The 15334-nt window shown below is 35.3% G+C and overlaps 1 protein-coding gene across 1 annotated transcript in view; it reads left to right on the top strand.

The window, feature by feature from the left end:
- The window catches only part of LYRM4 (LYR motif containing 4), a 151145-nt gene that overhangs the window by 31577 nt on the left and 104234 nt on the right, over positions 1–15334 (top strand). The window lies entirely within an intron of this gene.

Here is a 15334-nt window from a genome sequence, read left to right as displayed (position 1 = left end):
GTGCATATAGTTCTCAACATCTTCCTGTCCCCTCCACTCCCTCTTACTATGCTTCTTAATTCCTGTACCATCTTCCTCTCTTTCCCCCCTTCCACCTCCCTGCTGACCTCCCCCCATAATGTTCCCGATACCTATGATTCTTTTCCCACTCTCATTGCCTACTTAATTTGCCTTTGTTTCGATTCCCTAGCTTCTGTTGTTGGTTGTTGTGATACAGTTTTCATTTCATCTTCATAGTTTTGATCTTCTTTCTCCTAAACAAGTCCCTTTAGCATTTCATATAACAGTGGTTTGGATCTGATGAACTCCCTCAGTTTTACTTAGTCCTGGAAGCACTTTCTCTGCCCTTCTATTCTGAATGACAGCTTCGCTGGATAGAGTAATCGTGGTTGTAGGTTTTTGCTTTTCATTCCTTTGAATATTTCTTACCAGTCCCTTCTAGCCTGCAGAGTTTCTTCTGAGAAATCAGTTGGTAGTCTTATTGGGACCCCTTCGTACATAATTCTCTTCTTCTCTCTTGCTGCTTTGAAGATTTTTTTATCCTTAATTTTTGAGATTTTAATTATAATGTGTCTTGGTGTGGTTCTCCCTGGGTTCAGTTTATTTGGAACTCTCTGTGCTTTCTGGACCTGTATTTTCTTCCCCCAGTTAGGGAAGTTCTGTTTCATTATTTTTTCACATAATTTTTCAATTTCTAGTTCTTCTTCACCTTCTGGCAACTCAATGATTCGGTTGTTGGCCCACTTACAGCTGTCCCGTAGGTTTCTGAGCCTCTTCTCATTTTCCTCACTTTTCGTTCCCTGTTTCTGCACTGGTTGACTCTTCGTTCCTTCCCTGTGTTCCGATTTGTTGATTTGATCCCTGGTTTTCTTTCCCTCGCCACTTGTTTCATATGTGTTTTTGTTCATTTCAGCAGGACTAGTCTTCATTCCTTCCCCATCTTGTTTAAGATCTGCTGTTAGGTCTGTAAGCATTTTTATAACCAAAGCTCTGAACTGTGCCTCAGAAAGATTTCCTATCTGCTGCTTCATTAGATTAGATATTTGCTGTCTGGTCAGCTGCGTCACTGGGATCTCTATCATGATTCCTGCCATCCTGACAGTTTTGTGTTTACCTTTGCTTCCTGGGCGGGGCTGTCACACCTCCTATGCTATAGGGGGCGGAGTCCTATGCACTTGTCACAACAGGACCACCCTTCTCACCATGCTGTGGCATTTTGTTGGGGGCAGGGGTCCACATGTCAAATTGGATTTTCACCTGCTTTAGGCTATTGAAAGCACAGCTAGGCATTTGGAAGGCCTTCCACACATCTGCCAAATCATCCATTTTCTGCAGGCCATGTTGATCATGTACATGAGACCTCCTTATTTCTAGGAAACATGTTTGCAAAAGAATGCAGTGAAGAGCGCTTCCTGACTGAACCTCAATGTATGGAACATGGGTTGAGAAGATAGGACTCTCTTTTGTGTTAATTCATTTTGGTAAAGACAGTTTATCACAGTTACGTGCCTTTTAATGCAAGGTGGACAATTTTAAAATTTCAGTAGGTTGTTAAAGAAAATCGAATTATTTTAATTTAGTTGGCCCTACATTAAAGTGATTGTTAAATACCGCCCTGGTTGGTGTGGCTCAGTGGTTAAGCGCCAGCCTGAAGACTGAAAGGTTATCAGTTTGATTCCCAGTCAGGACACATGCCTGGATTATGTGCCAGGTCCCCAGTTGGGGGTGTGCAAGGGGCAACCGGTAGATGTATCTCTCGCACATCAGTGTTTCTCTTCCTCTCTTTCTCCCTCCCTTCCCATCTCTCTAAAAATAAATAAATAAAATCTTTGGGAAAAAAATGATTGTTAAATATCTACTGTGAATGTGTCAGTTCATTTTGAGAAGGGCATATTGGATCCTGGAATTACAAACAATACTGAGGCCAAATACATTCTTGCTCTGAACATGTATATATATAGAAAAGTCCACCTTGGATTTAGGCCAAATACATTCTTGCTCTGAACATTTATGTATATAGAAAAGTCCACCTTGGATTTAGGCCAAATAATAAAATTTCATGCAAATCAAAATGAAAAGTATGTTGCAGATTTCTGATTCCTGAAGTTTTTGTGCTAAAATATGTGGTGGTAAGTAAAGCCCTTTGTATTTTACAATGTAGCTACTTGGTAGCTACACTGTTATCGTCATTGTCCAAAGAGAAGCAGTTGCTGGAACCTTCAATTTAAGGAGTTAGAAGAATATCAAATTTCAAAAGAAAAATGCAGTGAGATATAGTGAAGAATTTTATTAGCAGTGCAGTACATTTCACTTCTGTTAAGTATCCTGATTCCTGTTAGTAAAATGATACTCAAATGCCTGTCTTTCCATGTCTTCTAACGAAAGTATGCTCTTAAGTGTGCAGAAAGCATCACCACCAATGAGAATCATCTCTTCCCTTCCCAAAGGAATTTCCAAGAGCTATGCTGTCCAGTTAAGCAGGTAGTTTTGTCACAGGAGCTCTTTGTAGTGACCACAGACATGGAAGGTTATAGGGACAGCCTGTGGCCAGGTTTCTTCACTACAGTGTGCCCAAATGGGAGAGTTGTATTATGCCCACAGGTAAAGGTTCCTATTGCCAGTCCTGTGGCAGAATGAGAAGCATTAGATTCATATTAATTATCAGAGCTTATTTTAAGACTGCATTTTTTATTTGACCCTACCACGTATACTTTTTTGTTGTGTGTTCTAATATTATTTAGTATTAATATGGAAAAGTAATAGGATAAACAGTAATGCAAATGTTTGCTCAATTTTCTTCAGCCTTGAAGTTTTCAAGTTCTTTAAAATAAAATTAAATCTTAACAACCAAACCCTTAAATGATTCACAGATATTATGGAAATAAGTTATGTAATGTATGGAAATATTTTGACCTACTTGGAAGAAAGATGCAATAACAAGTTATTTGTATTATAAATGACCAATCAAACAAACTTTAAGACAATACAGCACCAAGATCAAAATAACCATCCATTTATTGTAACGCCTGGTACTCCAAGCCTCATGCTGCTTATGTCATCCCAGGAGATGCAAAGGTTAATTGCATTTTTAAATTCATAGAGTTTTAGACTTGATAATACTTTAGGGATGCCTCTTCTCCATGAAAGGGAAAATTAAAACTCTTCCAGGGGGTAAAGGGCTACCTGATTTTTTCAGTAAATCCAAGGGTGTGATTAATGTGTTCATTTGCATAAATTTACATGTAGACTTCAGAATCCTTTAAATTAGCAAAGTAAAGTTAGCTAATGTACTCCCTTGCCCTGTATTCAGTCCAGTATTCAGGGATTGGGGGAATGGAGATTCATCCTGTCTTTTGCTGTCCTTTCAATGCCAGGATACTCGGGGGAAATGCACCAAGATTTTGATTGAATTTTGCAACCTGAATTCTGGTGTATAGTTGTTTGGTGGATGGGTGAGGTTACTGTATACCTGAAATATTTTTATGTAGATTTTTTTTTCTTCTGAATAAGCCTGCAAATATTCTGCTATTCACACATTAGGGGAAAGGGGAGGGATAATTGATCTGCATAATTTTTTTATGTGAATTGTCCTTAAAAATAATGTGTATTACAAGCCAAGTGACTTATTTGTGCCCTCTATCCTTTTTCCTTTCTTGTTCATTTATTCTTGCTGGTTACTAATGGCAGAGGGAAAGAATAAAACAAAACGCATTTTTGGCTCCTTTTTAGCAGCACTAATGTGAAATTTTAATGAGGAAATTTGAGTTTAATGACCAAGAGGAATTTCCATTGTTCATGCTTTATTTTCTCCCATAAATTGGAAAATTTAGAATTAATTGAATAGTCCACCATAGATAGTTACTCTCCATAAATTTTAAATCATTTAAAGGTCATATTTTATATTGGCTAGTTTGCAGTATAATTTTAAAATAAAATTTAAAAAATTATATTCTGTAATCTAACTTTCAACCCTTGTTACATAATGAAAGATTGAACTTGCTTTTTGTATACTAGGTCAAGTTCATTTCTGTTAAGTGGGAGGGGGAGGAGAAGTCAGAAAATCCCGTCTCTGCACACACAGCCTTTATTATGTCACAGTGATACTTTTAATAGAAATATAACCAATCCATAAGAAGAGGCTATGTAGATGTGAGGCCAGTTAATTACTTGAGTATGATCTTTGTTTTTCCTCTCACAAGTGAAGGATGTGTTCATCTTTTAGTCCAGGGAAATGTGAGAAGAGGACTATGAATTTTAGCCATAGCCACCAACTCTCAGGCTCCAGCTGGCAGCATACTGCACTGTATAAATACCCACGCCTAAAACCAAATGAAAGAGAAATCAGGATCTCACCACGGTGTGATCCATATGCCCTACTGCAAAAGAGCTAGACAGCATTTTATATGTGGCCTTTCCTTTGATAAATTGATTTACACTTTGAAAAATCTTGTTTGCAACAAAATGTCAGTTTTTAGGATAGATCCAAGTCATAATTAGAAGTTTAATTTTGATGAATTATGGGTTAAAGACCTTGAATGTTTTTAAGCACCCAAAAGGAGTTCTGGACAGAAAGGCTCCTGAACTTCTACTCTTAGGCCTGAGGGGAGGATCCGCTACAGGATATTACCTGTGCCTTTCTTTCCATTACATTGTTAGTTGTGTATTTTTTTTCTTTACAAGACTATTACTTTTTTTTAAATCCACATAGACCCTTACCAAAAAAACTAGTTATATAAAATTGTTTTTTAGGTCCTAGTGTTTTGAATATACTTCTTGTTTGTACATAATTTTTATAAGTATTATTTTAATAGATCAGTCCATTACTTTACCGTCATTTCTTTGACTATTTATTATTGGACATTTAGATTAAGACTTGACTCCCACAGAAGGATCTGCATAGGGGAATAGCCTGAGTTCTAAGAACTGGGACCTTCAGAAGTTCCTTATCATGGGGGAAGAAATTTCTAGCACCAGCTCCTTTGAACCCTGGAAGGTTTTTTTCTCTCTTTGCCCTTATGTTACACTCATCTGACAAAACTGCAGCTGTGGATTTACTCAGACATCTATCTTTTCCTTAACTGCACCTAACCAAACACAGTTGGAGAAAAATCACCCAGTCTGGCGAACTGGTATTACCATCCAGAATATTACCAACCTCAACTGGCTCTTCTCAACTCTAGACAGGTTCTGGAGTCTGCTCATGCTCTCAGTTTCTGAAATATTTGTTTTAAACCCCTCTTTCCCAAACATCCAATCCTCTCACTCTTTGTTTTCCTCATAATTTTTTTTCTTATATATACCTCAGAAGCTATAACATAAAGGAACAATCTCAATTGTCTTAGCTAATTTTACTTTCTTTTCATTTTTAATTTTTTAACATATTTATTAAACACCTTGTTTCCTATAATCTCTTGGGATGCTATTTTGCCATTCTAAAATATGAAGAAATATTCTTAATTATGCTCTGCTTTTATTTCATTACTAACAAGGCTAAGTAGGCCACTAATGTTCATCTGACTTCAACTATGTTCCAAAGATTTTATGCATTATCATTTTCATTATTTTAAAAATATGTTCTTTTTATGTAGTGAACTTTTTTCTAGGCCCAATTATTGTTTGAGTTGATTTCCAAAAATTAGGGTTTTTTCTTCATACATTTACCACATTGTAGTCAGTAAGTATATGCTGACGTTGTCCTTGCTGAAGTTACTAATGACATGCTAACTGCTAAATTCGTTGGGACTCTTTAGCCTTTGTGTTATCCTTTATAGGACTTGTACAATCTTATGTACTCTGCCTGTAAAGTTTGCCTTCTTGTCTCTTGTCTTTCCTGACTCTCCTCTGACCCCTGTGCCTGATCTTAAATATTAATAGTATTTTTCTAGGGCTCTGACCAAGACTAACTTCTCTTTTCATTTTACTGCTTCCCTTGGCACAAACTCATCTGTCCCCACAATTCTGCCTCACTCTTCATTCTTAATGGGTTTTCAGTTTATTGCCAGCGTGCGCCTTCTCACCTGAGATTCAAAACGTGTCATTAGTAACTTTAGCAGCTGTCAGCCCACTGGACATTCCTCCTTTGCTGTACTTTTGTTGCTTCAAAATAATCTGTCTATAGACTTTTAGAGTCTGTTTTTTTGTTTATTTGTTTGTTTTAATCTTCACCTGGGGATATGTTTATTGATTTTAGAGAGAAAGAGAGAGACATTGATGTGAGAGAAACATCTATTGGTTACTTCCCGTACTGATCAGGGATGAAACATGCCACCTAGGTATGTGCTCTGACCAGGAATCAAACTCACAATCTTTTGGTGTACAGGATAACGCTCCACCAACTGAGCCACCTGACCCAGGCTAGAACCTATTGTCTTTATCTGCTAAAAAGTTCTTGAGCCTATTCCTCTTTCCCATAACACTGCTTTAGTTTAATTCCCTTTCATATACCTCACCGGGCTATATATATTTATCTAAGTATATTTTTTTCTCTGATCTCTTCTCACACAAATTGAACCTTCTGTATCACTCATTTTTCTTTATTGTGATCTATTACTGACTTTATTACGTCACTAGGAACTTAAAAATTATTCAGAAATAATAAATATTGTAATAATTTAGAAAGCATAAACTTTAGTCATCAAGAGGAATTATTAACATACTGTTATATTTTATTGTTGTTTTTCTATACCTATTTTTTCTATAATTGAGATCATACTAAAGATAAAGTTATATCCTTAATTTTAAAAAACTAAGCATTAGAGAAAAAAATTTGCTTCAAATTCAACACCTTTCACTATAACAATTCCAGAAAGATTGAAGAATGAAACAAAAAAAAGGTAAACCATGAAAGTTCTCAAGAATACATGAGTGAATGTTTTTGTGATCTCACAGTACAGAAATCTTTAGTACATATCATGTATAACTCAGAAGTCATAACATAAAAATTTACACACTTGACTACATAAAAACTGAATATTTCTACATAACAAAAATACACAAACACTATAGACAATGTGAAATAACAAACCAGAGAGAATATTGCAACTCCTCACAAAGGGCTCACTTCTGAAACTCCTTATTTAGATCTTACAAATAAGTCAGAAGAACAAATTACTGAATTATGTATGAAAAGGTAAAGGATTCAAACAGAAATACAGCTTTAAACTTGTGAAAAGGTGGTCAGTAACAAAGATCAGAAAGTTTGATGGCACATTGTGTTCGCAAAGGTGTTGGGAAACAGGCACACTTATAGATTACTGGTGGAAGCATAGATTGGTACCTCTACAGAGAATTTTGACAAATGTTTTATTGAAACTACAAATATGCGTATCCTTTTCTGCCAGTTTCATTTCTTAGAATTGATCCCACAGACACATTGCCTGTGATGCTACATAGTAAACAAAGATACTGATTACAACATTGTTTGCAATAGCAAGATTGGAAACAACCTAAACATTTAATAAAGGACTAGCTAAATGATTTACAATTCATCCATATAATGGAATATTATACAACCATTTATGAGTCAGTTTCATTTGCATTGATATGAAATCACTAAGATATATTTTAATTGAAAAATTAAATGTGCACAGTATGCTTAGAATGCAGCCACTTGTGAAGTTAAAATATACACAAAGAGGTTTTAATATGGATCTAATACATTCATTAGAAATTGCTAACTGATAATGTATCCATAGAGAAGAACTAAAGAACAGGAGTGGGTTGTACGAGGGACAGAAAGGGAGGGAGACTGCTGTTTCTCATTACACCTCTTTATACCTTTGGCTTTTGAACCTGTGACTTTAATTTCTTTTGAAACATCTATTTTAAAAACTACGTAATGTCATAATGTAGCTCCCTCTCCATTGTTAAAAATTTAGGTTGTTTCTATTTTTAATGCTTAAAAATAATTCTAAAATAACTGTCTTCTGTATATATTTCTGCACATGTTTGAGATTATTTATGTAGGATCACCAAAAGTAGAATTGCTGGATAAAAGATTATGATGGTTGATACCCATTATTATGCTATTTTCCAAAATTAAGTGCCAGTTCATACTCCAACCAACAGGATGTACATGCCCTTTGCTTTAAAAAAAAAAAAAAAAAAAAAAAAAAGAATTCTGCCTATTTAATGGACAGAAAAATGTACCTTGTTGAAAAGTACATTTATTTGATTATGACTGAGGCTGAACATTTGTATATCAAGATTAGCCATTTTCAACCTTTTTTATCTCATGGCACACATAAACTAATTACTAAAATTCTGTGGCACACCAAAAAATACATATTTTGCCTATCTGATGGCTATTGTGTTAACTGTTGTCATATTTTTACTTGACAGTCTAATGGAAAAGAGGTCATTGCCCCTGACTAAATAGTCAGGTATTGCATATTTTAAAAATTCTTGCAGCATACCAGTTGAAAATCACTGATCTAGATCCATCTATCTCTCTAAATTTAGTCACTCATTTTAAATTTAATTTAGTCACTCTATGCTCACTTGTGAGTTACTGTTTCATGCCTCTTATGCATTTATTGTCTTTGGCCCTACTGAATTTCTACTAGATTTATACATGCTATTTATATGTTAAGGATATCAATCTTTTGCCATATTTTCTTCTAACTGGGTTAGGTCTTTAAGGACAAGTAAGAATTAGCCAAGAAATCAGGCTGGAGAAGGACACTCTGTATATGGAGAGGGAGGCCTGATGGAGAGAGAACTGAGAAAACTAAGTCTTCCCATGTGGCTGGAAGTGGTTTGTGTGGGAGTGGTGCCTGATGGAGTGGGATTGATAAACAAGAGTATACTGTTTCTGCTAATGCATTTGACCCTATGCTGAAGATAATGGAAAACCATTAGGGAATTTTAAACATCTGTCCCAAAACAGAAGTTTTGGTCTCTAAAGTGGGTTTTCTGATAGTAATTTCACCCCCTCACTATACAACCCTTCTCACTGGTCACTGTCCTCCTTTTTAAGACCAACTCAAGCTCTTACTGCTTATGTCAGTGGCTCTTTCCCTCATAAAGATCTCAGCCACTATAAGACATGCTTGGCTCTTGAACTATTTGTAGAAACCTTGAAGCAGTGTTGAGAGATAAGATGATCTTTTTAAGCTCTGTGATACCAGAGACAGTTTTTTTTTAATGCTTTTTAAAATGTATATTAAGTTGGCTTATACCAAGTACTTATCAAAGATTGGGCAGAATTATTGACCTCTGGAGGAAGCATAGCTAGAGTTGAAAATCACCAGACTCTGTGGTCAGCCACGTTGAGAACCTAGCTCTCTACCACTTACTAAACATGATCTTGGCCTAAATATTTTAAATATCTCTGGGTAATAGTTTGTGAGGATTAAATGAGATCAGATATATCTAGACTTAGCACAATACCCTGTACATGCTACCTGTGCCATAAATCACAGATATTATTTTGTTATCCCTTTGGACCCTCAAAACAAATGACTATGGATTTTGAAAATAGAAATCTGAGGATATATTTATCCATATTTCATTCAATATTATCTGCTTAAAGTTCTTTCTTTGTCCTTTCTTAAAGTACTTGTTCTCTGACCCTGGAGTTCAGGGTTTTATAAGCAAATATATTGGGATTATCCTTTGGTTGTTAAACCTCAAATGAGTCTTCTCAATTTTTTTATAATCACTCCTGGGACATTTTCTTCCATTATAACTTTAAGTACCTACTCAGTTCAGTTTGTTCACATTTATTATTCATAGGCTATACGTATAGCTTTGCTTGTTCTGAAGGTTAGTAAATTTTTTAACATTTCTCATCAATTCATTTACTTTTTCTGTGTTTTAGATTTGATTTTCTAGTTTGCACTCTATTCTGGTTTCTCTAAAAGTGTTAATTTTTACTTTCTTTAGCTAGATACATAATTCTCTAGAATTGCAATCTTTGTTTTCTGTTTTGTTTTGTTTTTGTTTTTTTTGCCTCTTTTGCTTTTCTTAAGTGGGCAAATACAACTCCTATACTATTTACTTTTAATTTTCTTTAAAAGTCAACCTTTGAGCACTGGCCTGCAAACCAAACGGTCACTGGTTCGATTCCCAATCAGGACACATGCTTGGGTTGTGGGCCAGATCCCCAGTTGAGGGCTTGCAAGAGGCAACCACACATTCATGTTTCTCTCCCTTTCTTTCTCCCTCCCTTCCCCCTCTCTAAAAATAAAGAAAATCTTTTTTTAAAAAGTTCAACCTATTGAGTAATAATTTACATACAATGAAATGCATCCATTTTAGGTATACAGGTTAATATTTTAACAAATATATAGGCCTGTCAAAACACCACCCCAATCAAGATAAGAACTGTTACATTACCCCCCAAAAATGTCTCCTTAGACCCTTTATGTCCACTTTAAATGGCTTCTATTTCCTCTTTCATCTCTTTATACACAGACGTCATCCCCCACTGGTGTCTGCAGCCAATAACCTTGTTGATCTCCGCTATATCCCCAGCACCTTGCATGGTGCTTACATAATATAATAGGCTTCAAACCCTATTTCTTCAATGACTTCTCATGGCAAATTTTTAATTGTTACCTTTCAGAGGTTATTTCAGTCTTTGTTCTACAAACTCTTTTCATCCTTTTTTTTTTTTTAAGTTTCTTATCCTTCGTTGTGTTTTTCTTATTGATTATTGTTATTTTTCTTGATTATCTTTTTTATATTGCTTATGACATTTTGATAAGATATTTGTTCAGGAAATATTTATTGAGCACCATCTCTGAACCAGGCACTTTAGATCCATGGTAAACAAGAAAGATAAAACTTCCTACTGTGTGGGGCTTACATTCTAGCTCTCTATTGGTGTTACTATCCATTTTATTATATACCACACATATATACATACATACCATAATCCCAAGGATGTGGCATGAGAAATAAGAGCCTGAACCGAGATACAGACTGATGAATTGGGGAAGTGGAAGGTGACTTGGAGGGATGTAGAGGATTGAATCAGTAAGATTGAGTGATTGAAGGAATGTAAGGAATTAAGGGAAAGGAAGGAATGTAGGATGAATCCCCAAATGTCTGACTTGGACTGTTGGTTGTATAAAGATGCTCCTACCTAGGAAGGGAATACTGGCCATTGGGGGCAAGAGGAAAGGAAAGTGGTGACTTCCATTTTGAAAAGGTTCAGTGGGAGAATTTGTAGTGAATGTAGTGAGTACCTTTTTTTGGCAAGTCCAAAAGGCAGCTGTCTTATGTATGCAGAACTCAGAAAGGAGGTGTGGGCGTGAGAAAAATTTGTTATTCAGTGTCATATAGTATATGATAGTTGAACACAGAGGCAATTGCTGAAGGAGATTTTATTAAAAAGAAAAGAGATACATTGCAGAGCCCTAAAGAATACAACATACAAGAAGCAGCAGAATAAGATTAGCCCACAAAGAAAACTAGGAAGAAATAGCTAGTAGTTCTAAAGAACAAGAAGAGAAACCAACTAGCTCTGGAACTGCATTCAGTGAAGCAAACATATTAATAGATACCTCAGTAAAAGACTGCCAACACTGTCATCTAACTCACTATAAAAGTTATTGACTTTAAAAGACACTATTTTTATTAAAAATAGTTACCTAAAATTGGTGGTTTATATATGTTATATATGCACTGAATGCTCTCTACATATTAAGGCTTGATGAATCTTGACAGTTGACCTCAAGATGTGAGCAGACTACAGCATCAAGGAGACATACAACATGCTTGCATCAGGTAGCATGGCCCCAAAGTTGTGTAAGGGTGAATAGAATGGTACTGTTGTCTCAGCCCAGTGGAATCTAGAGGCATGGCAGCTTCCTCTTCATGGCTATGAAGGAAGCACTGTCTTCAGGGGCAAGACATGAGTGAGTAAATGAAAGTGGATGAAGGGTATCTTCTGTCAAGCAATTGAAGGAGTTTGCCCCAAAGATACAAACAGAAAGTGTTGAGTTGTTACTAGGATAATTAACTTGGGGTTGGGGAAGGAGGAAAAGCACAGATGGTTTTCAGGATTGATAAACAGAAACCAGCATTGGGGCGGCAGTGAAGGATGACAGATGAGGGGTAATACATCAACTGGCTTTCAGAGCGCACTTTTTGGATGTGAAAGCCAATGTGAGCTTCCACATGCTGAGGAGGCTGTGATTATTATTGCCTGCATTTGGCTGACAGTGGTTCTGGGAGAAAGTGAAGAAGGGCCTCAGATACTACAAAGCTTTCATTCACACCTGCTGTATTGCTTTGCGGCTGGAAAATTGGTGAAAGAATCTCATAAAGGAGTTTGATCTTTGCTGTGGACACTTGGAGGCACAGAGATGGGCAAAGGCTGGGTTGGAGAGGAAAAACCAAATGGGAATCAACTGCACAAAGAAGTGCTGAGAAACTTCAAAGCTCAGGAGGACAGAGGGAGAGCAATCATTTGTGTGAGAAGCATAGACTTACTGTGTCTGTGGATGCCGTCTGCTTTCTTATAATTGGTAGTTGTTGCTCTGTGTGTCATTTTTCGTGTCTTATTTCAAATGGCACCTGACTCATAATAAAATCATCCTAATGCAGGGCACTGTGCAGCGAGTGACTTGCTATTTTCATTGCAGCATCTGCACATTTTTCTTTGAAATGTTCTTGCTCGGTAGTATAGTCAAGAGGTTGATAGCCAGAGTGGTTTACTTTAGTAATGGTTAAAAAATGCAAATGATAAAATTTAGGGTAGGGGCAAAATTGAAATAATTGGTGGTTGGTCCTTTCTTATAAAAATTTTAAAATTCAGCCAGATTTGTGATCATTTGAAATAATAATTCATACAACTGAAAAATTGTTCATGAAGTAGTAGTTTTATCATTCCGAGCCAATGCAATGTCTACTCTTAGGGAAAAGGAAATTCCTTGGGTTTTAGATGCTGGAGAAGAAGGAAGAGCAAGAAAGAGAGGAGGCAAGCAACTATTACATCATTCATGTCAAAGGTGCATCCAAAATTTGAACAATTTTTTATTGCTGTAGACATATTTATGTGAAAATCTAGATTTATTTTAGGTATGAACTTTGGAGATTTGGGGGGACAACAAGAATATACAGCAAAATATTTATATAAAATGCAGGACCTTGAGCTCAATTGATAGTAAATTGTTGAGAGTTGTCAGCTGTTTTTTAAAATTCATATCTCAGTGGAATTTAAATTTGTGTTTTTTCCTGTGAATGAAGCTAAATATATTTTCATGTTTATAAGCTATTTGATTATCACTTTCTGAGAATTTTCAGTTTATATAGCTTTTGCTACTTTCTGTTGGGTTATTGATAGTTTTTTTTATGATTTCTTAGAGCTCTTTATTTTCTTATTTTATTTTTTGATAATTGACTTTTTTTACCATCTCACATTATGCTTAGCTGTGTTGTGCAGTATGGATCATCAGAGGTTTTGCTATGAACCCAAATGATATTAAATGTAAAGAGAATTAACATTTGTGACAGGACTTTCAAAAATACATATTTTCCCACTTTTGCGTTTATGTTTGTTTATAATATGGGTGTATTTTTGCGTCTGTTTATAATGTGGGTGCGGTTTTGTTTTCAATTATAGTTGACATTCAATATTATATTACTCTCAGATATACAACATAGTGATAAGACATTATATAACTTACAAAGTGATCCTCACCCTTAGTCTGTTACCTACCTGGCATTATACATAGTTATTATAGTATTATTAACTATATTCTCTATGATGTACTTTATGTCCCCATGACTGTTTTGTAACTGCCAGTTTGTACTTCTTAATCCCTTCACCTTTTTTCACCCATTTGGCAACGATCAATCTGTTCTCTGTATGAGTTTATGTTTTGATTGTTCATTTATGTTGTTCTCTAGATTCCACATGTAAGTAAGCTTACATGACATTTGTCTTTCTCTCACTTATTTCTCATTAGGTCCATTTATGTTGTTGGAAATGGTAAGATTTTATTCTTTTTTATGGTTGAGTAAATATTACATTTTATATATGTGCCACATTTTTTTATCTGATCATCTATTGAGGGACACTTAGGTTGCTTCCATATCTTGGATATTATGTATGAAATGTCCTTCTTTGTCTCTTATTATATAGCCTTTGTTTTAAAGTCTATTTTAACTGATATAAGTATTGCTACCCAACTTTTTTTTATTTCCATTTGCATGGAATAATCTTTTTTTATTCTTTTACTTTCAGTCTGTGTGTCTTTCGTCTGAAGTGGGTCTCTTGTAGCTGTCTTGTTTTTTTCTCCATTCAGCCACCCTATATCATTTGATTGAAGCATTTAATCCATTTACGTTTAAAATAATTATCGATAAGTATGCAGTTATTGCCATTTTGTTATTCATATTTTGTATCTGTTTTTCTTCTTTTTCTTAAAAAGGGCCCTTTAACACTTCTTGTAATACTGATTTGGTGGTGATGAACTCTTTCTTAAGCTGTTTTCTAATTTCCTTAAACTTTGGAAGAATTTAGGTCTTTATATTATAAGCCATACATCTTTTTCCTAGCTATTTTTGGCTAGTAGCTAGCTTTTAGAAAAATCTATTTAATAATTACTATAATTGCCCATTTTATTTTTCCAAACAGCCCATGCAGCATCCTGAATAAAGAATCAATACAGTTGATTCAGGATGATTCACTGAGGTTAATTTCTATTATAAAATCAATCTTCATATTAAATAAAATATTCCATTTAAATTACTTTGTCCCCTCTCTGCTCCCATCACCATCAAAAAAAGAAATTGTTTTGGAGGAGTGTGTGGGTATGAGGAAGATTGATTTTTGAGTCATATAGATAATCATTATGCTGTGCAAGAAAGTGGATCAGAAATTGCTTTTAGCTTACTTACCTACTATCTAAAATCTTATTGAATTAGTAACTGTATGTGAAGAAAATTCTATATAAGTCTATAAGTCTGTTAGTAATGTTCTCCCTTATGCCTTTATAAGTGAATGAGTCCCAGTTGTTACGAAGTGTCTACTAGTGCAAGGATTCCATTTCCAGTCATTGCTGCTCTAAGAGAAGCTCCTCTACACCTACTTCAGATGGTTCACATGGGATTAAGATGAAAGTCTTGGCAGTGGTTTACTTCCTAAAAATGCAAGTTCTTAAACTGACTTCCTTTCTTCTTTATGGTTCATATTACAAGATCTCTTTTTACTCTTGCTTTTAAATGCAAATGGACCTGATATTTGAATGTTTAATTTAAAGTGTTCTTTTTTTTTTTTTTACTTTAGAAATGTTTATCTAAAATAAATTAATCCTCTTTAAAATAAGGTTCCACAGTAAATTGTATCCATCTCCCAATATCCACCCACTCCAGCTCCCAG

The sequence above is a fragment of the Furipterus horrens genome, unplaced genomic scaffold (genome assembly GCF_987537825.1).
Source record: "Furipterus horrens unplaced genomic scaffold, mFurHor1.1.pri manual_scaffold_3, whole genome shotgun sequence".
Taxonomy (NCBI): Eukaryota; Metazoa; Chordata; class Mammalia; order Chiroptera; family Furipteridae; genus Furipterus; species Furipterus horrens.
This window is presented reverse-complemented; position numbering and strand designations above follow the sequence as displayed.